Raw genomic sequence first — 26,385 nt, forward strand, 5'->3', positions numbered from 1 at the left:
TCTGCTGTTAGCCTTTTGCTTACAAGAATCCAAGTTCATCTTTGTCTGCCTGACAAACCTGATGCTTCTCATACCTCTAAGAATACAGCTTCCCTCTTAGATCTAAACTACTCAGGAATACTCCTCCCTTTTGCCAGCTCTTCAATCCTGCTTTCCCTAGCCACAGAGAACTGACCTTTTCTCTATGCTCTCCATTTGACTACAAGAGTCTAAAAGTTGCCATCCTTTTGTTTTCAGAGTCCTAAGCAGATTTGGTAGCCACCAGTTGTTTCTCTACTATTCTTGCCAGCAGCTCTCATTTTAGCTTTCCTCTTCCAGAAATCTTCACAAGAAGTAATTTGTGCATGTCTGGTGACAAGTGGACTTTGGTTGGTGTTTTAAAAAAATCTCAGAAAATATTTCACTGAGTAACTCTTCCTTTTTCAGTCATTCTGGTCATTTTTGAATGGCTGCTTTTGAGCTGAGATGTGTACAAGAGAGTCCCTTTATTATTTGCTGTAATATTTTATGAGGATTTGTTATGCAGCTTGGAAAGTGGTGACACTAAATCCTTTTCTAATGCATCAAGCCCACTGCAAGGAATACTCTACTCATTGTTAGGCAGACACATGTGGGTTGAACGCAACAAGGCATTTGGCTAAAAAAGCTCACTACTGACACATCTGCTTTATCCATCTATTGTGGAGGGAAGGCAGAAAGAGTTGTGGGGAAGACAAATTATAAAAAAAAAAACAACTCCTCAAATTATTATTTTAAATTATTTTTGTTGATGTGAATGTAGAAGAAGATTAGCTGACTTTCTGGAATTACAGCACCAAAATGACAGTGATATATGAGATGAAAAATGCTCCCTAATACACAGAGACCCTCTATTCCTCCTGCTGCAGTGCTGTGTGCAAGAGACACATCCAAGATTTGGCTTAGAAAGCTGAGAAAGAAAATACTTTATTTTTATTCTTTCATTGCTTGATTCATAGGCAGGCAATGGAGTATTTTCTTCAACCTGGAGTTCATTTGAAAAGAGACAGAGCTATTTTTTTGCATTGCATGTCACTTCAGATGTCTAAAAATATCTATTTCAAATGTAGTGCTCTTAAACATAAAGTATTCAATTTAAAAGCAACAATAAAGAAGTTTTAAATTCACATGCTTAAAAAACACTAGAAATGCAGTGTTAGAAATAGATGTTTTTTCTGACTTGAAGACTAAATATATCTTAAAGGCAAACCACAGTAAATTATTTTGACTTACACTTAGAGCAAGGAAGTGAGAAATATTTGCCATGTGCCATCTTACTTCTGAGAGTACTCACTGGTTTTGTTCAATTCACACTTTATAAGAGGCTCTTTGTATGATGCTGTTAACAAGAACAGTGCTTTGTTCCACTAAGAGCTCACTTGATGGGAAATATACAGTGTATAGTGGAGTAGACAAGGACGTCAGTTGAAGCTCTTCAGACCTGTAATCCTTGACATTCCAATTCACTACATTTTGGCAGCTAGGAAATCTGAATAAAACTCTTATTGATCAAATCTCCCAGTATCATTCCCTTAAGAATCTCACCTGCAAGAGAGGCTTTATAAGACAAGGTTTTAGGAACCTCATGAAAACATGCTCTCAAGGCAGTTGAATCCAGGTGGGTTTCCACAGGTTTTGGATCAGCCTGTCCACTGGGTTGAAGGGGGCATTTCATTAATGGATGATTTTATGGTTGGTCAGGGCCTTTACCTGACTACTTAACTTCATAGTGCTAGATAACATGCCCACGATGGTTCCTTTGGACACCTCCAGCTCTAGTGACAGCTCACATTTTCCTATTTGATCCACCAAATAGGAGGCCATAGGTGGTCCACCAAATAGGTGGGACAAATAGGAGAGAAGAAACAAGGCGAAGAAAATAAGTGACTTACGCGAATGCTCAGGCAACTTTGCATCGAAAGTTAGTATGGGACTGTGCTGGTTTTGGCTGGGGTAGAGTTAATTTTCTTCACTGTATGAGTATGGGGCTGTGTTTTGGATTTGTGCTGAACACAGGGCTGATAACAGAGATGTTTTTGTTACTGCTGACCAAGGCTTACACAGAGCCAAGGCCTTTTCTGCTTTCATACTGCCACACTGGCAAGGGGGTGGGGGTGCACAGGAGGCTGGGAGGAGACAAAGACGGGACAGCTGACCTCAACAGACAAAAGGGATATTCCAGACCATATGGAATGCTCAATATATAAAGTGGGGGAGAAAAAGAAGAAAGGGGGGACATTTGGAGCGATGGTGTTTGTCTTCGCAAGTCACTGTTACACATGATGCAGGCCCTGCCCTCCTGGACATGGCTGAACTCCTGCCTGCCCATGGGAAACAGGGAATTAGTGCCTTGTTTTGCTTTGCTTGTATGCACAGATTTTGCTTTCTTCGTTAAACTGTCTTTATCTCAACCCATGAGTTCTCCATGCTTTACCCTTCTGATTCTCTCCCCAATCCAGCTGGTGGAGGAGTGGTCAAGTGGCTGCATGACTCTTGGAGTGGCAAGAGGTGGCAAGAGAGCAGTGAGAGCTGGGCATCATTAAAACCTCATCTGTGTGAGCAGAAGCTCCACTTGTTGGCTGTAGCTCAAGCTGCTGAAAATCTGGGAAAGAAAAAAGGCTAACCTTAACATTTACATAAACCTATAGATGTTTTACAAGCAGGATGATATGTACCCTACTCTTCTAAGTGTGTGTGTAGCATTTGAAATTCACTTACTTTCTTTTATCTGTTTGTGGTAGAAATTTACAATGATTTGCATGTTTTCAGAACACACAGCTTAGTTTTATCCCATTTAATGTAACTTTGTGAATTGCATATATTAATAAATAATAAATTATATCTTTTCCTTTTGAAGCCTATTTCAATTTTTACTTGTTCTATTAAAACCCCCTTTGATTAATTTTTTGTTTCATTCAAGTCTTTATTTCAAAGATAACACGCTTTCACTTTTGTTCCTACAGAACTCTTTCTGTGACAATTCTGGGGTGAAAACACTATTTTCACTGTTTCATTTTAATGTTTCATTTGTCTTATTGTGGAAAACCTAATCTTTTATAATGCATTAATACAATTTTCTCTAAGAAACAAAAGACTATAGAGTAAAATGCTGAAAGTCAGTGCTTTGTCATTTCTTCACTTGACTCTTCTCAGTAAGACAAGTGTTAGGGGCAAAGGCAGTGTGTTTCAGCACGTTTTTTACCGTAAGCACAGTAATTTTTTACAAGGTATCCCTCAGAGTAATGGCAAAATAGAACACCAGCTCTACTCCCACTGAAAAAAAGTAGTAAAACTTTTCTTTTTAGTGCTGGAAGAATCATTCTTGTTTGGCACCTTTTAATTTCACAGTGTTTCTCCTTGTGTTGTGCCATCTTAAGAATAGATACATAGGGTTTTCTGATTTACTTCTCTGCTGTATTCATTGCCTCATAAATTTTTAATGTGATTCCTACTAAGCAGTCATATACTTTTAGTCCCCTGTTATGCAAAACTGTTTCCATACCTGTACTTATCTTTGCCTGCCATTTATAACCTTTGTCTGCTTGTTAGATCATTTTTGAAGTGGTATGCCCAGCACTGACCATGATTTTTAAAACAATTTTAGAAATTTAGTGACTGTGCCAAAGGTCATAAAGACTAATCTGAGCAACAGTTTCCTTCTGTTATCTCACATGCTGAGTAAAAGTATCAAGGATTAAAAGAGTAGTGAAAAAGGTGATGGGAAGAATGCTACAGCAACATGATAGAGGCCTGTGTATTTTGGTATTAGCCCCAATGGTAGTATAACACCTTCTAAATGTTTTCTCTTGAGGGTTCTTCTTCCTTCTCCTGAACATTAGAGCTCGCTGATAAGAGTTCAGAGCTGTTGCGCCATTGACGGGATGGGGCAGTCAATTTCCATGGCCTGGATAGCTTTGTCAGTGAGGCCCAAAAGCAGCTGTATGAGCAAGGTTTGGACACAACGGCCTAATGACACTTGGCCATGGTACAGTTTTCCTCATGGTGTGACAGAACAAAGGCATACTGGAAATGTATCCAATACTTGTGTGACATCCTCTGGACTTCATCGTATTGACATGCGTGACACATGGAAAAGCCTACCTCAATTTTAGGAAAAAAATAGGCTTCTTTTTTTTGCATTTGTTCAGACCTGGGACTGTGAAGGTATACATCCAGAGACCCTTCATTAGCAAAATGGAGCCATCTGATCTTGTAGGACAGATCTTCTAAAAATTGCTGAGCTGCTTTTACGCACAATGGGAATCTGAGATGTTCTGCTCATAATGTTTCCACAAATGATGCCATTTCAACTTATGGTTGAAGGTAACAAGGTAATAAGAAAAGCAATAATAAAACTGGATATTTAGATACACTAGAAACCATATTTTATTAGTTGTTTGGGCCTTTTTGTATCAAATGGTTAATGATATTTGGAGCAATAGAGAGTGACAACATTACAGCCCTAAAAATCATTGTTGATTTCAGTCAAAAAAACCTCAGTTCATATGTCATCAGCCTTGTTTCTACCTATTCAAGTCTTTACCCTTGAAGGAGTATCTTTTTCTCACTTCTTGAGCCTTATCTTCAGGAAATGTTAATTCATTTGCGTTAACACAGACTTTCCTTTCAGTAAAATCACTGGGGAACTGTTTGTCCTGTTGCAATTACCATCATCCCTACTGGTTTTTGGATTTCGGTAGCACAGTCACAAAGCTGAGAGTAAAACCATGGGCCCCATACTTTGAAGTTCTGCAGGCTGTGCAGTTTAGCCTGATAGCATGACTATAGCAGGGACATCAGCTTGATATGTAACCTGGAAATTATCTCCAATCTCAGTTTGCATAGGGATGCATGGAATATATTTCGGCTCCTCCAATGAAACAGACTGTACCTACAGCAGTGCAAGAGCATTTACCTGTTGGCCACACAGGTCTAAATTAGAGCATTGATTCTCTCTGCACCAGGGGTTAGCTCAATATGTATCTTTTGTACAGTATAGAAACAAGAACATTAGCATATGATGATATGGTGATGATCATCATCATTCTTACTGTCTTTAATCATAACTAAATTTTTCCAAAATCAAATGCAGTACGATTCACTACACATTCCTGGTTAAGCTGTGTGCATTACAGGACCATTTTTAGGAGCATAAGGATGGGTATAATTTCCATGCTTTCCTTTTTTTCCCCCCTAAACTTTAATATCTAAGTGTTGGAACAGACATATTTCCCCATACTGTCCTTTGTCCTGCAAGCATTGTTTGGTAAAGGCTCACATGTCTTCAGATTGGCCAGTCTATTCCTGATCCAAAAACAGGTGTTTTGACAACCTCCAAACACTTGTAATTCTTCATTAAAGCACTGTGAATGGCATATGTTAACAATCCTGCAGCCCTTGCCAGTTTATAAATAAAAAAGAGGCATGATCATATTTAGGATTATTTGGCCTTACCTAAACTATTTGGAACTAATGTAATTTTTTCTTTTTGTGGCTTTGAATCGCTTTTATTAAGCAAACAATGATGAGTGCATTCAGAGTGTGAGTATACTATGAACTTTCGCTGCCTCATTGAGAATAACTTTGCAGATTTATCATCAGATTTAATACACATGAGTTTTAAAAATGTGTGTTCTCTAAATGTAGGAAGGGGATTTTGGACAGGGTCAGGAAGAACCATCACAGGTTCTTCTAAACTGCAACATCCTTGGTGAACTCAGAAACAAGCTGTTTCTGCCTACACCCAGTTAATCTTGTAGCAAGTCAACAGCAGAATCAGATCAGACAACAATCTTCTGAAGAAAATCCCCTGTCTTCTTGTCCACCTGAGATGACTTCAATATGAAGATATACTTGATTTTGGAACACCAAAGTGCATAGATTTCATGTTATTTTGTCATAATAATATATAATAGCAATAGTAATAATAATAATATTTGAAATTGTGTCTTGATTGACTCCATTTGTACTGACCTATCTTTTTAAGTGAGGGCCTGTTTAATATTGCAAACTGTGTCTGACTGGCAGGGTATGTAGAATTTGCCTAACTTTAAGCAGCGATTTTGATTTTTGAAATGGATCTTTTCTTCTCTACATTGAATACAAAGAAGTACAAAACCACTGAGATTGTTTCACTGAATTCCATTCCCCCTGGCCACGTTGAAGGCACATGTATAGACTTCTTCAGTTTAACTCATCAGAAAAATGTCATAGTAGCAGAGACTTGTTGATACAACGTAGATTCAGGCATTGTAAAAATTGATGACAGGGCCTTTTTATGGAAATGGCACTTTTCTTACCTTAGAATATTCATCTTGGAACAGTTTTTAAGAAAAAACAAAATCATGGATAGACATGACATTTCTTCCACTGCTGCAGTCCCCTACTGCTTCAGGTGAGAAGCAGATGCTGATAATATAATGTTACTCCATAGCTGTGCACAGGAAAGTACCATATTAGTACACAGCAAACTCAGAAAATCAGGGGAAAGAGAGGAGAAGAATGACCCATCTCACCATTCTCCTCTCTGCTTTAGGGCAATGTTTCGTAGCTACTAAATGAAAGCAACTGGAGGATATGTTAACAGGCACGCAGCTGTAACCCCCACAGAGCTTTAAAACACGCTGCATCAGAGCAACTTAACTTTATTTTGGGAGGTTATGGGATAAGTCAGAACCTGATCTCCATTACAGCTAGATTCCAGAGATATGATCTATTTCAGTGAGGGCTCAGAGTGGCCATATTATTGGAAGTGGGTGAAAATCCACCTGGATTTGGCGCTTCAGACATGCCTAATTAGAATTCTTTAAAAGCTGTAATGATTTTTAGAGGACTACTCGAGAGACATTAATAGTGTCATGATTCTGTAATATGTTTGTTCCTGGAAAATGCATATGAACTCTTCTTTACATGTTCTATATGCCTCTCAATTTCAGGAAGACAATTAAGAAAATCCAAGGAAAACCAGGAAAGACTGCATTAAATTACTGAATTTCTGCTTTTGAAAATGATAAGAACCTATAGATATTCATAGTGGAGGATCATTGGTAGCAAAAAGTCTGTCTTGCCAGACTGGGATTTGGAAAATATAGTTCAGGTTTATTTCTGCCCTGGACCTTCTGCACAGTTGCAGGTTTTATTTTTGCCCTGGACCTTCTATGAGACTGACTTTCTTAAGCAAGACATCAGGATCCAGATCCATCTCACCTGACTGTCTTCTAGAACGGTGTTGTGATTAAACCCAGCCGGCAACCAAGCCCCACACAGCTGCTCACTCACTCCTCCACCAGCTGGATTGAGGAGAGAATCAGAAGGGTAAAACATGGAGAACTCATGGGTTGAGATAAAGACAGTTTAACAAAGAAAGCAAAATCTGTGCATACAAGCAAAGCAAAACAAGGCACTAATTCCCTGTTTCCCATGGGCAGGCAGGAGTTCAGCCATGTCCAGGGGGGCAGGGCTGCATCATGTGTAACAGTGACTTGGGAAGACAAATGCCATGATTCCAAATGTCCCTCCTTCCTCATTCTTCCCCCCACTTTATATACTGAGCATGATGTCATATGGTCTGGAATATCCCTTCGGTCTATTGGGATCACCTGTATCTTCTCCCAACCTCTCATGCATTAGTACAAAAAGCAGAAAAGGCCTTGGCTCTGTGTAAGCCCTGCTCAGCAAAAACAAAAACATTTCTATGTTATTAACTCTGTGTTCAGGATAAACCCAAAACACAATCCCATACTGTGAAGAAAATTAACTCTTCTCTGGCCAAAACCAGCACAAAAGGGAATTTCTTCTCCTAGTTATTGTACCTAATCACACAGTCCGTTGTATCACAGATAGAAGATATTTCACTGCCCTTGCCAGATTCCGCATGGACTATATCTCATCTAGCTGTATGCCTTTGATGTTCTACGTAGGCACTAATTTTCTCTATCTCCTTCCAAGACAAACCCTGAGCATGAATGAAGAGACAGCTTTGCCCCAGGGTCCACTCCATGAAATAGGTATTTGGTTGCACACCAGCAGCCTCTGCTACTTCTGTAGAGACATGATTACAATAGAGCTTAGACTCCTGTCTTAGATTAAATGCCTAACTTTGAGACAGCTGATATTAAACATGATGAATTCTAACACCACATCTCTATGTGCTTCTCACACTGTCAAATAGGAATAAAAAGAACATTTTGTCCTTCTTAAATTATTTGCATTTTACTCTGACCTTTTAGTGCTCCTGTGTTAGAAATGTGTGATTCTATGTAAACACTTTAATACTAATTTACATCTATGAATCACAGAATCATAGAATGGTTGGGAAGGCACCTCTGAAGGTGACCTGGTCCAACTCCCTTGCTCAAGCAGGGCCACCTGCAGCTGGCTGCCCAGCACTGTGTCCAGATGGGTTTTGAATAGAGTCACTGCTATCAATTTTTCTATTACTGGTTAAACAAGGTGATTTATATTTAATATAAATTTAATATAAAGAAATTTAATCTAAAGAAATTTAACATTTAAGTTACCACAATTTTTTTAAAAAGGTAGAAAAGCTTAAGCTAAGAATGTTCATTTTTGGGGGAAAAAAGGATTTTTTTTTGCTAAACATAGCAAGTAGAGAGACGGTCGGGGTACAGATAACAGACTTGAAATCCATGATGACATTGCTTTGCCAGCTCCTTCATTAGTCCTTAAAATCTCTTAATCTGTCATAATTTCTTTTATATGAGCAGCCTTTTGCTGTTTTGGTGTGCAGTGCAGCAGATTAGCCTTTCTCTTGACAGTTTTTTTGTGATATTTTCAGGATGGCTGATGGGGGAATAAAAGAGCTAGGAGATTTGAGACAAATTTACCCTGTAGTTTGCTGTTACCCTTCTGAGTGCCCTCACAGCTCACTGGTTGCTGTCTTGGTTAAATGCAGTACAAACCATTCTCCACAGGTCATTGCAGCACTGGGTCAGGTGTTCAAGGCACTGTGTTAATTAAATGCCACTGGTATCTCTGGAAAGATGTGTGCTTCTGGTTACTGAAATAATTAACACAGGGAAACTTATAGGAATCCTCACACATTTTGTGAGATGAGCAGAAACCTCATTAGCAAAGCACTGATTTCCCATGAGAGTTGGTGGGTGAAAGATGCATTGAACAACTGGCAGTGTTATTTTGGGAAGAAGATCATATTTTTCTCAGTGTGGTTCAGCATCAAATGGACAGTCGCATATTTTTATTCCCCTGGAATCTACCAAATCCAGGAATCTGGAGCTACTTATGTGTCTCTTTCTAAGCAGCTCATGTCTGCAAACACAAAATGAATGTAACATTTCTTGCAGGGCAATCGAAAAAGAGTGGGGTAAAAAAAAAAGAAAAGTGGCATACCCACACCACTGCCACTTCACTGCTGTCCCAAGATTCAGATTCCAGTTTGGCCGGAGATGAAATTGATAGCTCTGCAGGAGGAATGTGGGAATAATGGGCTATGGACACTGTGAATGAATTATGCACTGCTGGCACGGGGTTCCTCAGTGCATCACTGTCCGAAATTTTATTTTTATGTGACACATATTTAGAAAATTGAGAAGGGCCTTGGAAAGTTGGGACAGCTGGTGAGCGTGTGCGGGGTGCTGGGGGAATGCCGGGGCTCTGCCAATGTGCCTGCCAGCCCACCACCCCAGGAGCAGCCCCCTGCTGCCACCAGGGCTGGACAGATGCTATGAAAAGGCTGGCATTAAGTGCCTTTTACAGGATATGAAACCAGCATCCTAACTGGTAAAAAAAATGAATTGTCACTGACATTCTGTCAGTCTGCTTGGAGCCCTCTCTGCTACTTTCCAAAGTCTGGTAACCATTACGTACAAGAGATCAATATTCTTCTCAGTGCTGGAATTCAGGTAATGATTTCCAATAAAACACATTTCAGACTGTTCTGGCTAGAGGACAGGGACAAGCCACAAAACATAATGCTCGTTAAGCCTTTATTTTCTCTTTATTTTCTTGTCTTTTCTTTCCTTCTTTTTTTTTTTCTTTTTGTAGGACTTGAATAATGGAAGTAAGATCTAGTGATAAGACACATGCATGCACACAAAAAAGGAGGCATTTTGGTCCAGGCCAATCTGCTTAGCTAATGGCTGTAAACTGACACCCGTAATGAAATAAAAATGTCTCGGTGCAAGTGCATGGCTGTGCAATTGCTACCAACACCCACCCTGGCAGCCCTGGAGATGGGTGCTGGGGAACATGCCCTTCCACATCATGCTTTTCACTTCTCCCTGGTTTGCAGCAAGTAAGAGCTACATTTCCAAAACTGAATTAAGCAAATCACGATTTTGTGCAGCAGCACAAAAATGTCTTTAGACATGGTGAACAGTTCCAGCTCACAGGAACTGTAATTGACACTCCAGGTGCTCAGAACTTCTGAAAATCAGGTTTCTAGTACAATTTGCTTTCTTTTTTTCTGATTTGAAAGCTTGCTTTTTTTTTTTTCCCCTTTCTTCTGGTCTTTGAGAAAAGAATCTGAAGGGTGTAAGAAGATGAGTGGTACTTGAGAAATGAAATTTCTGATCTATTATCTGTTAGTGAAGGAAATAATTTGCTGAGGTGAGATAGATAGAGATGTACACATATATCTTCCACGTTGTCATAGTTTTATATTTTGCCTTTGGCCTCAGTGTACTGCCTAGTTTCTTTGTGTCCTGCAGTGCAGACTTCAGACAGAGGAAAGCCCCTGTCCAAGTGTGCTAAGACTGGACTGCTGTGGTTAAAATGGTTTCCCCTGCATCTCCCTCACAGCTTGCAGTTGTCTGATTTCAATCAGTGGCAGTTCTCTCCACATGTCTAGCCATCAATCTTCTGCTCCTGGATGAGTGTGTCACAGCATGGTGCGTGTTCCAGTTAAAAAATAGCTTGCACTGCAGCTCTCCCTCCTCAGTCATTGATAAGTATGCCTTTGATATTTTTATTAAAAAAGAAAGAAAACACATTAAGATATATGTTTCTAAAAAAAAAGAAAAAGAAAGGGTAAAAAAAAAGAAGAAAACCCAAAGGCCACTGAAGCTCTGGAGGCTGGAGGAACAGCAGGAAGCAGGGCGGGAGTTTGGGGATATGTGGTTATGATAAAGGTATTACTTGGTTAGTTACAGTACATGTAAGAGTTGAGGATTTCAATCTTTATTGCCTTCCACCCTGCACTCCTACAGTGATAAAAGTTCTCTGGGCATTGTGTGAGTCTCCGGTGTTCATCTACTTCACACCCCTTCCTTCCCCCACAGTGAATAATAATTTCTATTTAAAAACACAGCTACTCAGGGATAGAGGGGATTTTGTACAAAAACTAAGCCAAGCATGTCATGGTCCCCTGCACTCAGTTTTGGACCTCCTGGAAAGGGAAATACATGACTGCTTCTCTGTTTTAACTAATCTTTTAAATTAAAAACCTTTCTGCCAGTCCTCTAGGCCAGTTTTCCTCTGTGTGGCTGAAGTACATGGTCAGAAGCATCCAGAAGCAGCCCAATAGAGGATGGGGTGACCTGTCATCACACAAGTGTCCATAGCCAAACTAAAATTACCTTCTAAGAAGAATGAAGCTACAGGGGGTCTGCATAATAATTCTGCTTGACAAAGCACTTTTCCATGACAGAGCTCAAAGCACTTCATATAGGAATGTAAGATTATTATTCTCAAGATTTTTAAATTGAAAACTCAGTCACAAGGAGGAAAAGCAAATCGTGTAAGGAGACAAGTGAGTTAAAGGACTATAAAACTCCTTTCTCTCAAGTGTCAGGGTTTTATTTAGAAGGTGCTCTACTTAATATCTCAGCCAAGTAATGAGCTTTTACTGTTCATATATTGATGGTGATGAGATTCACCAGTTAAAGAGGGATTGCATAAATAGTCTTGAGTCAGTCAGGCTCGAGTCTGTTTTTCACAAATGATGTAAAACTCCATTTCATTTCTTGTGCCAGTTGTTCTGGTTTAGAAAGAAAGGGCAGAGCAGCCAGCTGGGAAATAATCACGTTTAAGAAGGCAATTAAAACCTAACCACTTAGGACATAACTATTTCTTAAGCTAAATTTAATATCTCAGTGCTACATTGTCTCTTTTCAATCAGCAATCTGCAGTGAAATCAATTGAATCTCTCTAATCTCCACATACTTTTAAGAGTCCTTCTCCATGAATCTCCATGAATCTAAATCTGGAAAACTCACCCACAGTCACCCAATTCACTTTCTCATGGAAAACTGTCTGATGAAAGCCAAAGGAAATAGTTACTGTTAAAGCAGAATATGTTAAAGCAGAACAACTAACTTCAGGATGGAAAATTTGCCACCAACAGTATTAATTCATAAGAAAGATTTTTTATGGTCTATTTTACTTTTCATTGGGCATATTTTTCGCTCATACTTTCAATACAGTGTGACCAGTCGATTTTATTCCTATGCAAAAAGCACAGCAAATGTTATTCTCTCTTCCTCCCCTCTAGCAGGCAATGCATCTCAAAAAAGCAAATATACTTAATAAGTAATGATTAAATAGGAATATTTGTAGTATAAATTTGTTGCTCAATAGGATCGAGTTCTTTAAAAAGATGTAGAAGAAGATATAGAGTAATTTCAAATGACACCAAAATTGGAAAATACATGTAATGATGAAGACATACCAGTATTGCACTGAAGAGTGAGCTAATTTGTAAGTCAGCTTCACCTGTATCACTGTTAAATTCCACATGAAATGCTGGCCTCCGTTAAAAGACCGCTCATTAAGAGTGAAAAATAGAGATTGTTTTTACAGAATGGTTGACAGTCCTTAGGCACAAAGTGACTCAGAAAAGGATTTAGCTGTTTTGCTGTACAAACAGACAAACAAGAAGTCCCAGGGCAGCAAAGAGGCTGAGCCAGCAAGTGCTGTCCTGGATGCATCTATGGGAGGAGACTATCAGATAGAAAAAAAGGAGTTTTACTACTATGGATTACTGACAACTAGTAAGATAATTATTGGGATACCTCTCTCCACTTTTGAGGGGAGGAATTTAAGATGTTGGCTATTTGAGGGGAGGAATTTAGGATGTTGGCTATTTGAAAAATGTTCAGAAGAGAGCTACAAACAGAAAGCACAGTTACAGTTCAGGCAGCAGCAATGGATTTCATACTGGAAACACTTGGCAAAACTCTTTGGTCCTGTATTCCATAGGAGGTCAGGCTACATGACTATTATGATTCTTCCTGACCTTAAATGCTATCAGTCTATGAAACACAGACTTCAAGTCTCACTCAAAATCATTTTGCTTTCATTTGACTTCACTGAAGCCATTTAACATGGTTGAAGTTAAGCATATGCTCAAGTGCTTGGCTGAGCGCAGGGGGACTTGCCCTCTTCTAGCTGACCATGTGCCAAAGTGCTTTGTTGAAACTGTGCCACAAGTCTTTGTATGTCATCAAAGGTGCAAATGAGAAAAGCTCTGACATTCATTTCTTTATAGCTTTGAGTTCAGAAGCTACTCTTTTATTACATATTTCCATGTAAATCCTTGCGCAATGTACAACAAAGCTCTCAAATGGAACTCCCTCTCCCTGGCCTGTTTTGCCACTCTAGGATTCAAGAACAAGTCTGAATATTACCTGAAACATCACAAGTCTCCCCAGGTACATTCAAGAGTTGTATGGAAAGGCCATTTCTGTAACAGCAGGAGGCAAGACACTTCTTTGGGGGATATAATTAGCTCAGCCTACCTACCTGAACAAAGTATTAACAAATCTACAGCTTTTATTGGTCTAAACTCTACAAGACTGAACCAAATCAAATTAATGGAACATGCCATGACTGTAAGGCACTTTTCCATGAGAAACAGTAGTTAGCATTTCAGGCACTAAAGTGATAGTGTTACAATATCCTTATTCACACACTTTGGTTCTTCAACGGATTCCTTCATAAGGAATTCAGAGGATCCAAAGAGATGTTTAATGTAAGGAATTCCTGACCTAAAAAATACCCAAGCAGAACCTAAGTTAGGCATTCTTTTTCAGTATGTGTTGTGTTTTTCCATTTAGGTAGCCATACTGTTAATTTCAGTCTAGTAAAAAAACCCCTCACCCTATGTCTTCATTTTTAAAAGACAAAAATCTCACAACATCTATGATAAATCTTCCTGTACTTCTTTAAAGGGCAGCTCATTTTTTAGAAATATGTGTTGAGGCATATTATTCAAGTCATGAATTTCACATTAAAAGCAAATAAATCACCAATTAAAAGCAACCAAGTATTTAGTATTGAAAGACTTACTATAACACAAAAATGAAATACAGACTGTGAAATACTGTGGGAAGTGCTTACAAAGTTCATTATCACTTTTCATATTTTCAGCAATTTCAAAAGCCAGAGAGAATATATATACTCATATTTTATCTCAATCTTTCACTTTGCTTTTTAGTACCTGTCAGGCAACCTCATCCTTAAGGCTGAACCATAGGGGCATTCCTAGTAATTTAGATATTCATCTGAGCTAGAGTATGAAGCAGTTGATTCCTTGTTAGGCTGAATGGCTAACATGAGCGTTTGCAACTTCAATTTACACCTTTTTACACAAAAAATTGTATTATTTATAGCAGTTTTGCCCTAAAATGGCTAGTTAACAGAGTTCAGTGAAAGTTAAAATTACTTAAGTCTAATATTAGATCATGCATGTTGTGCAGTGCTGACTTCTGCTTCTGGAGAGCTTGGTTCCATATTTACAACCCAGACCACAAAGAAGTGCAAGCCAGAATTCAGCCCCAGTAAAAGTAACCCACAAACATCTCATTAAGTCATTCAACACACAATACCAAAAGCTGAAAATATGGCTGTGCGCTTGCATTTTCCGTCTCCCTGCAAAACTTTAGCTCTGAAATGGTTTTCCAGGACAGGAAGTGATGGCATATTGTGTCTTTGATATCCAGGTTAAGTAGATCCCCAAAAATGTAAGATCTGGGCATGCCTAGAGTTAAGTACAGCTCAGTAAACTTTAAAATTTAGGGCCTCTTTCGAACTTCACTTCACTGACCCAACTTTAGAGTCCAGCCCCACAAACAACAGAAAGAAGACGAGGAAAGCTGGACCCTGGAATACTGCAGAAATTCCTAAAAGGGAAAACTTTTATGCCAACCTCATTGTTAAAGGCAATGTAGTCAGCTCCAATTATATAAGGATTTTCATTCTGCCTGAGGATGACCTTTAATTCCTGTGACAGTCTTGTACTGGATTTTATCACAGAGATGTTGCTTTCCCATCTTGGAAGGAGGGAAATGAAGAAAGAATACCTTAATATCTTAAATGCCAAAACACTTGCCTGGAAACATAAAGACTTACGCAAAATAAGACTTTTGTTGTCTTGAATATATAATGTTTTTTCACCTTAACATTTTATTTCAGAATTGACCATGGAGAACATTTCATATTGCATTGATGCTTTTCTTCAACTGACAATAATAATAAAAAAATCTGGAAATGTCTCCTCACTCTGTAATTACTAAGTCATTGTGGAACCAAGTTAACTTTTTTGAGTCAGAGAGGATTCTGTTCTTAAAGTTACGTATGCAGAGAAATGAAGACTGGATCATTGCACAGTCAGTGCTTGCCAGTGACTCCTTAAACTTAATTCCTCTCTTAACCTCATCAGTGTGTAATGTCTTAGAGGTTTTGTGTGATTAATAACATGGTGACAGATATAGAGGTGTCTCTTGCATGACATCCTATAGGTGAGGTGGAAAGGACTTGACCTTGCAGAGGGCATTCCTGTGGGAGGGTGGCAAAACACATTTACACAAACATTTCTCCTCCCCCTAGATCTCCAACAGCTGATCATGTTTTTGCATCTTAGCCTTTTCGCATGCATAAAAATTCAGCCTTTCTTCTCAGCAGATCATTTCCCAGTTTGACCCAGCCTTTTTACTGTGACCTGCAGATCTGTCTCAGCACAGAAGACCACAAAAACTGTCTTTTGAGGCCTCAGACCCTTTTTCCGTGGACATTCATAGTGGCATTTTTATTCCTGTACATAGTATAATAATGAATGAGAACACAATGCCCTTTTATCCTGAAGGGAATGGTGCTTCTTTGGCATATTTTGCCCATTACCAAGCTACTGGGCATACATTCCAAGTAAGTTCGAATGTCAGAGCTACTACATCTAAAGGGCCACATTAAAGAGATCCAAAATCAGCCCAGTCTTTTTATATAAAGAGCAGTAAAAGCTCCAACTTAACCTAATAAATTACTGTTATAAAAACAGTTTTATGTAATGTGCAGAAGTCTAAGAAAAACTACTTTAATGGTTATAGAAAAGGAGAGATTTGCAAATCTGTGAATATGAGTTAATGCTATGCATTTTTCAAGTAAAGGGAGAAAAAGAGGGACTAAAAATTGCCGAAGTAAAATGTAAAATAATGTAGTCTCAGTTTCGTTTTCATCCAGTTAGGTACCCTGAAAATGAAAAGGCTATTCTACAGAGTTCTTTTTAAAAGCTGGATTAATTTGACTTTGGAAGGCAATTTCTCGGAAACAAGTGAAGTGCCTGCACTTTCTGTGACCAGCTGAAGGGCACGAGAAAAGACAGTGACTGACCTGAGCTCTCGTGAATAATTTACCACATACACAACATTTTGACTATGTTGCAGTCACTGAGGTTTTGGTTATTGACTTGAATAAGGTCCAGATTTCAGCCACTTTTCTTTTTGATTTCACAGAGCTTCTTACAACTTAGATATAGCAACATATATGCACCTAGAGGTGTGTTTTTTCATATTACTACTGAAACTTGGAAAAAAAAGACTACTGAATTCAGACATTAGATTAAGACAGAATAATAGATTTAATAATAAACCCATGAAATAACAATAAAAAGGAGGTTAAAATTAATAGGAATGTGGCTTAATCCTGAGTATGTGTGGTAAATAACAATGAATAGAAGGTGATTTTCTATGCCTAGACACCATAAAATATGCACTTGTAAATACATTATACCTAAAAGCCCTGAGCTGCCCTGCCTACCCTGTTTGAAAAGGGACACCTTTTCAAAATATCCTCAGCACTACTTTACACTCTAAATATTTCTGTAACCTCTTTTTTTCCCTGTATTGTCATATTTGCACCTAGTTCACAGCCACTTTTTAATAAAATGCAGTATACAGCCTATACGTTTCCTGCAATTCTGCACACAGGTGTTTCTGTAGCTGACTGTCACCTTGGCCAGGGTGCAAGGTAAATATTAAACAATGTTACGTGGCTGTGCTAGCCATTGCTGTGATTATCCTGTGGTTTAGATACCTTCTCATCATCCAAACATTTTAAAGAGTTTCCATTCTTCCTGGTGCTAAATGTATTTTAAACACCCACTCTGCGTATCAGAAATTATATTTGTAGGTGTCAACCAAGCCCATGCAGGCCACCAGTTATAGAAATACTGCACATTGTTATCTTGTATTTCCTTCTCCAGTGGAAAACAGCTTTAGTCTCCAGTGTTTTCCAAGAATTGTTCCATCTCCAGAGCAATGGTATACTTTCTGTGGGAAGACCCAAAATGTCCAGTTCTGTAGAGGAAATGGAGCTAGCACCTCATACAGTCTCCAAACACTGGAACTAATTTGGATTTCTCTCCTCATTCATACAGTCAGCCTTCTCTCTCCACTCTGCTACACCTGTTTTCCTTTTCTACTGAAGTCATACAATGAACTGATGACTGAAGATTTTCCTATTCACAATCCTTGCAATTTCTTTCCAAGTCAGGGAATAGCATGATAGCTGCATTTATCTTTATTTTGATTTTTGGGCCAAATTCAGAATAGTACCACCCTGTACAAGCCACTGAAGTCAGTCAAATTACATAAAGAGGAATTCAGCTCATTATTACAAAAGCTTTAACTTATTATCCCATCTCACTGTGAACACTAATTGCCTTGAAAACTTTAAATTCATTTGTAGTATCTGGCAATTTTAAGTCTCTTTTTCCTTATTTTGCCTGCTTGGTGTCTTCACCCATTGTGCAGTGATGCTTCACTTCCCAAATAATCTTCAGTGTCATTCAATACCTCCAACCTGTTGGACATCCACAGCTTCATTAATTCGCTTACCTTATGAGCTCACTCACTTCCGCACACCCTAGTTGTATCCAGGAATCTCACTGAACTCCCACAGCTTGGAATTTTCCTGTAATTCCCTGTGCCTGGTTATAAACTACCAGGGTATCCTTAAAGAACCTCCCCAGCTCACTGGCCAGTCTGAAAACCGCAGGGGTCTCCCCTATGCCATGCAGTGATTTCTCAAAACACAATGCTTTTCTCCTGTCAATTCTAATGACCAAGACAATTTCTGTTTGTGCATCCTGTTGAAGGCACTCAAGCCTCTTAGTGGGAGAATCCCAGCATGGCCAGAAAGCCCCAGCATGCTTGGAGTTTCACATAGAAATGTGATGGAGAACTTAGCAAGAGGGAGTGCTTTGCCCCAAAGGACATACAACACAGTCTCTAGAGGGAGTGGGGAAAGAAACCAAACCCAGCAGCAATGAAAACACACAACGACTGAGAAGGAAGATAAAAATAGAGGGAGGTGGCCTATCCCAGAGGGTAATGACAGAGGCAGCCTTCTTTAGGCCAAGGTCCTCACTTCTCAACCTTAATTTCAGGGATCAATAAATAAGATTTGCTCTCACGTGACAAAAGAACAATGAAGACAAAAATCTCACAAGCCAAGTGCTTTACAGCTGAACTTTTGTATGGATGGCAGTGAGCTGGGTCAGTGCCCCACACATTGCTCAGGAGTAAGGTAAGTGCTGAGGATGGGCTGAACACAGCATACACCACATCTGTTACTTGCCAAAGGATGGCTGCTGCATCTGTAGTTTTGCCACTGGTTCCTCAGAGCAAACACATCCAGTACAATATTTCCCTGAGCAGCAGCTGCAAGGGGATCACTTAAAATTGTATAAAGCATTAATCTGAACTCTGAGACAAGTTTGGTACTGCACAGTTGGACATAAGCCAAAGTGTCCTATGTAGTGAAGAGAAAGGGGGAAGGGAAGAAGAGAAAGAAAGGAAAAAAGAAAAGACAGTCCTGTCAGTGGTTTTAAGCTGCCACTTTTTTTTTTTAAATGGAAAAATTGTTACAAATGGGTTCTTCAACATATGTTATTAATTTCATCGTACTGGCTTCTTGCCAGTTAAGCATCAGTCCTGGTTTCTTTGCTTTCAGTTTTAACTGGCAAAACTCATGAGATCATTAACAAAAATGGACATGAACTTTTTTTTTCTTGCACACAAATGTTTTGGAGCAACTGAGTCTTCTGAAGCCTTTTCTTTAATAAAACTTCAGCTTCTTTTTTTAAATTTTTTTTTAATAGGGAGATGTGCTCCTCAGCAAAATGTGGTGTTTCTACTATAAACAAAGCAACATGTGAAGGACTTCAAACACATTTACTGGTACTGGCAAGAGTAACAAAATCAGAAACTTTTAAAAATGCTCATAAATGTGAAGTAACATTTCATAAAGACACAGCTATTTACTTTGGTCAATATACAATACGTGCAAGAGACCAAAGCGATACTGAAAAATAACAATGAAAGAGACTGTGGTTTGATAAAAATATCTACATATGGAAATGTTGATTGAATGTTATTAATGTTTGATTTGGCTTGCAGAGAACTGCAAAATCCACTTGAAGAAAGGATGCCGTTTCATGGATTTCTGTGCAAAGCAGCATCTCCCACATTACGAGAACCACGCTGAGCCCTTAATCCAGCACACACACTTGCTGTAGGTGTGGGCAGGGAACACAGGCTCATTTGAAGAAAGAACTGGTTTATTTTTCAGGTGGGAACTGGTGTTATTCACTTCAAGCCATGGAAACAGAGCCTTGTAGCAGACACAAAAACAGTGGTCACCAAGGGTGCTGGTGCCACTATTTTGCACCCCAAATGCCTGCAAAGTTTCCACACCTTGCCCTCTTCTCAGCCAGCACAGGCCTTTTGTGAGGTCCTCTGCAACCCCTGCTCCCAGTACCCACCTCCAGGACTAAGCTGAAGGCTGTGCTTTGTGACCTAGTATGTGAGAGGAGAAAAAAAGCTCTCAAAAGCTTGGTCCTGCTCTGCCTACTGCTTCCTATCTGCCATGTTGTTGGGTGCAAATGTTGTTGGATGGTGGGTACTGGACAGGACCTGGCAGCGATGCCTTTTCCTGGTCTTAAAATCAAGAGTCATACACGGTTAGAAGGGGAAAAGGGATTTTACCTTGGTATTTATTTTAAGGATCTTTAGGTGCACACGTCCAGGTCAAATGCACCTCAATGCACCTCGCCCAAAAATGCACACCCCAAAGATCTGGAATAACATTATAGGTTTTACTAATTAGCATATCTATCAAAGATTCCCCAATGAGAGGCTCGAGTGAGCCCCCCTCCCCCATGAACTCTCCCCTGGATGGTTCTATCTTGGTTTAGAGAATCTGTTCTGGAGAGGACCTTGGGGTCTGGGGCACACTGATCCCTAACTACGAAGCTTCTAAATGTTTATTCTCTCAGCTTGACAAACAAGTCCAAAAATGTAGGCAAAAAGCACTAAAGAATACAGAAGTTGTAAAAAAGGTATAACAGGAGTATAAAAGAAAAGGCAAAAAATCTTCATCGCATCAGCAGAGGGAGTCAGCACCAATGTCCAGAACACTTTACACATTGTACATGTTATTCCTTATACCTATAAAGAAACTGTCCGTCAGGAAAGGAGAAAAAAAGTTTCACAACAACAGGCATAGCCTCCATGTATTATTACTATGTAAGAGAAAATAAGTCCTAAATAAATAAATTAATAACTACATCTTCCCATTCAGCAGAGCTACCAATATGCATGAATAACAAGGCTGGAGAAAGACATGCTCTTATTGCTTCTATCCTTGTCCTTAATTCCCCTCCTTCTCTCCTGTTGTTTAGTACATGCTCCTATTACATCATGTCTAAAATTAGATTGCAGGATCAGGCTTTCTTGTGAAATATTCAGCACTACTTCCTTCAGATGAGACCAAGAATTCTACAGGAAAGGCCTTTTTTTCACTACTTTTTATGTCTTACCCTGATCCTGCTGCTGCCAAATGAACAAATGTCTTTGCCTTAGCTTCAAAGAATCTTGGGCTGGGCCATGCAGCCAGAGACCACAACATGGCATACTCATTAGATAAAGGGAAACGTATGTCTGTGTGTATAAATAGCTGATCTGCCTGCTAGAGCAGATGAAATCATGCTCAGAGATTTCTTTTCTAATTAAAAAATTGTGGTTCAAGTAGAACCAAAGCCCTTCTCCTATGACTGAGCAGTCCTGCAAATTATACTAGAAAGAGATACAAGAATACATCTTCCTACTCTAAAGATGCAGAAGCCGTGGCAGACAGATAAGGATATGCAGATGTAATCCAATACCCAGGGCTCTGTTACATACAGCTATGCAGGCAATCCACACAAATGTATGCACAGTTTCCAAGGAAGTTGCTGGCTGTATAGGCTTAGAAAGTACAGTTTAGCCAGATAAAGGCTGCATATCACTATCTTAACTGCCTGTCTCCTCCAACAAACTATTTTTCACAGCTTCTCTGTAGTTATATTAAGATGTTCTATTCAGTGGAGAAGGATGAATAAGAAATTAGAGCTGCTACTTCAAGGGTTTATGCAATTTATATTCACCTCCATGGTTTACTCAGAGAGTACTCTGTCCTGTACATTAAGTACCTGTGCTCCATACATAATTTTAAATGCAAATTTTCCCCTCCCCTCAGATGATTTGTAAGAACAGGTACTACAAACTATAAGGGAGCATTTTTAATGGATTCTTATTTTTGCACGGTCTGCTCAGTTCTCCATTGCTTCTCTTTCACCATTAGGAATATTGATGGTCCTGAAGGTCCCCCAAAAAGTATATGGCTTCTAGATCCCCTCAGCTGATTAAGACAAGGTCAGGCCATTTAACTGCTGAGTCTGAACCTAAAAAAAGGTGATGTTCTTTTCATTTAGCTTGGATTGTCTCAAAATGCATCCATGAAGAGACGGGTGTTTAGGTAAGGTCCAAATTTATGTTCATTGGTCAGGATTTACCTGATGTAATTTTAGACTTATGAAAACTAGGTGGTCAAGACTGTGCCCACATCGGCATTTTAGTTGCAGGCAGCGGCATGGTTTTGCAGCAAATCCTGTGAGCATACAGTACTGATGCTGGGGGCTGAGCGCCAAAACTGCTTTGTTCTCCTGGTCTACTCCTCTAGCAAGAGGATACTTGGATATATTTTATAATGCTGACACAGCCCAACTCTTAGCTAGCCATATCAAGCCTCCTTTGTGGGCAGTAGAAAGAAATGAGGCAAATAATCTGCTTTATCTGAGACAGGCGTCTCAGGACAAGATGAATGAAAAGGACCATTCAGCAGGTTAGATGTACACAGTGAACTCTGATGTCTTGGGTGAAGAGAGTCAATCCCTGCCCCACATGTACAATTCTACATACACCCAGCAACAGGTGAGGAACTAGTCCTAGACCATGTGGTGCACAGAAGGAGCTATGGGGCAGCCCTATATGACAGGAGGGGACATCTTCAGGGGAACATGTGCTCAGCATCTCATCCTGGGACCCCATGTACAACTCTGATACAAGCTTGGGGCAGGATTTGTTGAACTGAATGCAGCTGGGAACAAGAAAGTTGTTCCCAGTTTGTAGCATTGTAAAGGATCTGCCAGTTTCTGGTGTCTCCTGCCAAATTGACACTTGTAAGCCTCAGAGGAGGGACTGCACTATTGTCTCTAAGTTTTTTACAGCTTTTTATTTTTGACATAAAAAAAGGAAAACCTTCAAAGAACCAAACATTTCATTGAACTAAAGACATGTGGAATGTATCAGCACCAACAGAACCTATTTCATAGAAGCTGTATAGAACCTACTCTACATGAACATCGTCACAATATACAGAATAAAATTCCGCTTTTCTTTTCCCTTTAAAGTTAACTGACGTTTCAAATTGAGAGAAGTAGTCTTATAGTTTTGTTTATTCTATGATTAGTTATGTTCTTTTTGAGAACTTCTACATTATCCATTTTCTGGAGCTTTAAGAACTCACTGTGGCAGTTGCCAAATATGTAAGCGTTGCAGCAATTACACTTTCATTGCCCATGGAAAATGGACTTGTAAGATTTAGAAGGCTGCAGTTCTTTGGTGCTGAAGGTATTTTTTAAAAGATGGGAAAAGATTTTTTGTTATCCTTTCCTGTGGTAGAGGTTAATGCACACTTGAAACATTAAAGTTTGATAGAAAAAGTTATGATGCATTTGATTGATTATTTTATCAAAACATTCCTTTTCTGATCTCAAAGGAAGACTGAAGGCAACCAGAAACACACCAATGATTTTGTTGTATATCAGAGATTTATAAGATAATATATTTCACAAAGAAAATCTATTTGTCACATATGCTTGACTAATCTATTAAACAGGCATGACTTCAAAGGATACATAGGTGCAATAACACCCTCACACTGAGCAAGTGGCAGGACTGGGATATAACACTTTCAAATTTAAAGAAAGTGGCATAAACATATGCTACAGAAAGGAAAAATATTTACATACATGGCAAAAGGCAAAGTCAAATGAATTTTTATTCTGGTTACACATAGCTACATACTGGTTTTTGCCATAAATTTTTTAATAGATATACTGCTCTGTCAAGATCAAAAGTTTCTGAAGAATGTGCTGATTTTAAAAACATTTTGTTTCCAAAGTGAATGACAAGATACATGTGCTTTTGAGTTTTGCCACAAAAAGATGCTTTTGATTTTATACTTTATGTATTGGAATATAAAGATTAATATCTGAAATGAAAGGAATATGATCCAAGGAAATGTCAATTTTTCCACTCATGGCACTGAATGGGTGAAGAGCAACCTAGCTAGTTTCAAACTTCCCTGATACTCAGCCTTAGTAGAGGTTTTCATTTTCCTCCTACTCCTGCAGACACCCCTGGTTTATTTAGGTCTCCTGGAAAACCTTCATTGACACAGCTTGCTGTAAATGGTAGGCTCATTTTAATGCTGAAGGCCCAACGCCTGTCCCTGGTGAAAATACCCTGACTGATCTTGCCAGGGTTTTAAAACACAGCTTTTGGATGGGAGCTTGATCAGATTAAAACATTAATGTGCCTAACTGCCCCAGCTCCTGTTCATGAAGTCTTAGGGCATCAGCTTAGTTTACTAGGCACAGCATCTCTATGCACTTTTATTTAACTGTTGGTTTATAGCAGGGTATTGTCCTGTACAGTTGTCCTTATCTATACTTTTAATGGGTGTTTATTGTTTGTGGCAAGCAAATAAATAAAACACCCCCTTAGAATTAGAAAACTGAAATGTAATACATATAAGTCAATCAAGGAAATCCTACAATATGGCAATGATTAACCACAGCAGCAGCAAAACAGAGACATTCTTATGTATTGGAATTAAAACAAAACAACCCAAAACCCTTCCGACAATCTTTTTCAGAGGTTAGTAACCAAAACTACTAAATATACCATGTGTTAGATAGAGCTGATCATCAACAGCCAAACAGATTTCATTTGCACGAACTCTGAAGTGATTTTACATTGACTGCACAGCATATGCGTGCACTCCTGAGGCCCTCTGGCAGGACCGTGCCACTGGATTTGCCTGGAATGCTGTGGTTTTGCAGTCCAGATGTATACGCTGGTGATGGCTTGGGTTTTTGGCTTTTATTTCTTTTTTTTTAATGAATGGGAATCATGGAAAGCAAAATAAATACTGTGACTGCATGTAAAAACATGGGTGGGATATTCTAAATTAGGGTAAGATCATTAAAGTAAGAAAAATGTTTCTATGTCCAGTTCTTTTAAATTATTACTTGAATATTTTCTATCTGAAAATGACTTAACAATGCCATCCTTTTCAAAAATATGAGGTGTTGTTGAGAGCAATTTGGTCTTGTTGAAAACAGCTAGGTCAGTTCTCCAGTGTTCTCAGTGTTAAAAAGACTCATCAACAGGCTTGCTCAAAAGTTACTACAGTGTACAGGAAAAAATAAAACCAAGTCCAGGGTGGAACGCATTATTCAGAATTTTATTTTCAACTGAATGTCACACTTGGTAGAATAGAAGAAGCTGAATAATAAACGGACCCTTGGGTCAATATGCCAAATGTTTTTACTTGAGAACATTTCAATCCTCAAAACTTTTCCACTTGTTCACGAATTAGACACATCAGTAATTCTGACTTAGCTGCAACCTTGGCTATGTGCAAACCCATAGATGTGTCATGGAAGGTTGTAAAAGTGTTTTCTGCTTCTACAACTCTTAACACTGCTCTGCTTTCTGGTTGTGGTGAGCCGTGCCTTTGCAGATCAGAGATTTCCAAAGAATATTAGTCACGACACTTCCTGACCTTGCCAGAGGCAGAAAGTTCTGGAAAATTCAAAATGTGTTATTAAGCACTTTCCAGCTCTGCTTAACACATATCGGGAGTGCAGGTAGCCACCACGCTTTTCACTGAGCTTCAGAATATCTTCAGGTTTGTCTGGCATGGCTCCGGATGGTTCAGTCCCCAGTGAGGAGGAGAGCAGCAGTTCATGGGAACAGCACAGCAGCTCCACACTGGACCATGCTATGGAGAGAAGGTCCCTGCTGTACAGAGCTCTTTCCTTCAGCAGCTTGAAAATCTCACTATTTCTTCTGACTATCTGCGTTGATTTTCAAAGCCTTTTTGAGCAAAATTTCTATATTTGTCTTTCATAAAATAAAAACTGAGCACTCCTGTGTTCTCAGGTACATCCCCCCCCAAAAAGGGTGCCAGCCCTGCTAGGTGTATTTGTAATAAAGCAATTTACCTTGCAAGGTAGCGCAAACTTACTTGGGTGACCTAATCAGTCCTTCGTCAGTATTTTGAATTCAATGCATTTAACTCCTGAGCCATTTAAATTGCAAAATGGATGAGACTGTCCAGACTGCCAGTTGTATGTGTTGTCAAGTACCACAGGGTTGTTGTTTAAAGGACCTTTGAATGGAAAATTATATTTTTCTTTTGGGTCAATAGATTAGATAAATTGTTTACTTTTTTGTTTGTTTGCTTTTAGTTAAAATTACTGAAATATGTATGCAATGTATGTTCAAACCAAAAGCGACACAGGAACAGTCTTCAATAGGAACCATGAACTTGGAGAACACACACTTGTTTCTGAAAATTTCATATGTAAAACAAAGGAATAAGTAAAGCCTCATATATACAGATAAACATACACACACATAAGTTTCTGCGTAGGGAATACATAGAACTGTAACTCAGCCGGAGGAGAACAATGAAAGTATGATGGCAAATATTTTTTAAGGCAAA

The sequence above is a fragment of the Corvus cornix genome, chromosome 3 (assembly GCF_000738735.6).
Source record: "Corvus cornix cornix isolate S_Up_H32 chromosome 3, ASM73873v5, whole genome shotgun sequence".
NCBI classification, from domain to species: domain Eukaryota; kingdom Metazoa; phylum Chordata; class Aves; order Passeriformes; family Corvidae; genus Corvus; species Corvus cornix.